The sequence below is a fragment of the Pholcus phalangioides genome, unplaced genomic scaffold (assembly GCF_987345545.1).
Source record: "Pholcus phalangioides strain wild (caught in Gottingen) unplaced genomic scaffold, Ppha-v1.0 ptg000019l_1, whole genome shotgun sequence".
Lineage (NCBI taxonomy): Eukaryota > Metazoa > Arthropoda > Arachnida > Araneae > Pholcidae > Pholcus > Pholcus phalangioides.
The window spans coordinates 3,941,251-3,943,244 of NW_028301612.1; the positions used below are offsets into that span (position 1 = coordinate 3,941,251).

Here is a 1,994-nt window from a genome sequence, read left to right on the forward strand (position 1 = left end):
TGATTCTTCTCCAAAACCTAACTGAACAATTCATCTGGTGCAATTGATCCTTGGATTTCATTAACAGGTTTCGCGAAGACTGCAACTGACCCTCTGTCACACATTTATTTGCTACTCCAGAAGAGTTGAAGACTTCTGGTGCCACATTTGGACGCAATTGATCAGTGTTTTCGACAATACACTTCCACTGGAAACGACATTGATTATAAATCCGAGAAATGCTTCAAAATCCACGAAAAAATGCGTAGTTCGTCACCATGTGTCACAGATTGTTACGTTTTATTTCCGAAGTTCAAAATTTATGGCGATGGAAAAACAACACCCAAGGCGATCCTCTTTCCTTCTTTTTTTGGCACAATGTTTCCTTGCGACTGCATTCGTACGACGGACGGAAAATATTTTATAGTACGCATATATACGCACTCGTATATGTATATCGTAATCGTGTAAACTGAAACTCTCTCTCTCTCTCTCTCTCTCTCTCGCAATCTGCAAGGAAACGGGGGATCATATTGAGTGGGGCGATTCCTTGTCAAATATAATCAGGACGAACTGCGAAGAAAAGAAACAAAAAATAAACACAGCGTTTCATTCGAAGCCTGCAATATACCTGCTGCACAAGCCCATGCGTCGTCGTCCATGGGATGATTCCCTGCACCGGAGTAAGGAAATAGATGGCAATATAAGGTTGCAACGAGAGAGATAAGCTGACATCTTAAAGAAAAAGTGAAGACGAAAATGCGTAACCTTCAAGTTATTCGATCATAGATCTCTCTCTCAGGTGAAGAAAAAACTGAAGACAAGTAAAATATATCTATACGGGAAAAAAGAAAAAGAGCAGAGTAGATAAGAGAATCGAACCCCGTACCTCTCGTGCTCAGTCATCATTCTTAGTCTCTCCTTTTCTTACGCCTTATTCTTCTTCTTCTTTGTTTCTTTCCAGCCGAGGGTGTAATACGAATCTTTTGCGCCAACTCCGGGATGATTCCCATCAATGTCTCCGCTTTCCAACTACCTACTCTATTACCATGGACTTCCTGGTGTCTTCCGCTGATTCTGAGGATATCCTCTCTCTTTCTTCTCTCAAGGGTACTTACTTTTACTCCACTAGCCGGAATAGAAACGGGAAACAAAGCCCCTGCGAGCATCTACTCGGGTCTTTTCAACGTTGGGTGGGAGGATACCTCCCAAGGATATTCCTCTTGGGGATGTAGCCCGAATGCTCAACTCATTCGTCACTAGCATCAACATACGGTTTTCTGGAGAGGAGGAAAAGAAAGGGGAAAAAAATTCCTATTGTCTTCTCTTTTTCTCCGTTCTTATTTACAACGTCCATTTATTATAGTGTTTTTTTCTCAATGACGAATATCTGTTCTTAGGTCATCTAAGAATTTGAAATTAAACGGGGCTTTCTAAGATCAGGTAAAAAACTGATTGTATGGATTCTAACATCATCATGTGTACTTCTTCCTCCGTCTGGATGCTTGTAAGTAAATTCAATACGAGAATAATGACCGCTTCGTCTTTCCGGAACAACGAAACGCGTATATTTCAGTTGGTCCGATATTGCACAAAAATTCAGTGAGTAAAATCATGGTTATAATATAAGCTGGGTTTTGATGAATAAGACTTGTATTTCATTATCAATATCATTAAGATCATACTTCATAGGATCATTTCTATAGTATGATTTACGAGTTCGTGTCTACTATCAATATCATTGGTCACACGAACAAGTTTGGACAACTGGGTGGTGAGGCAAACGATTGCATGGGGGACATTGTACTGGGCGAGAAGTCAAAATTTCATGGCATTGCCATAATGCAAATAAGCCAACCTGATACCGGCTTCCGTTGTTGCTTCTGAAGTCTGTTGAGCATACTTGGCTCACAGTTTCGATTCTAAAGCCGGGTTTTCCTAGGAGTAGAATTTCTGCTCCGTGTGCAGAGTGAAAACGCTGGTTGGTTAAAAACTTGAAATTCAGGTTTTTTTTT

At 40.5% G+C, this 1,994-nt stretch overlaps 1 pseudogene; it reads left to right on the plus strand.

The window, feature by feature from the left end:
- The first annotated feature begins 1,654 nt into the window (after positions 1–1,654).
- On the plus strand, positions 1,655–1,755 carry LOC149071128 (small nucleolar RNA U3; annotated as a pseudogene).
- Positions 1,756–1,994: the final 239 nt, after the last annotated feature.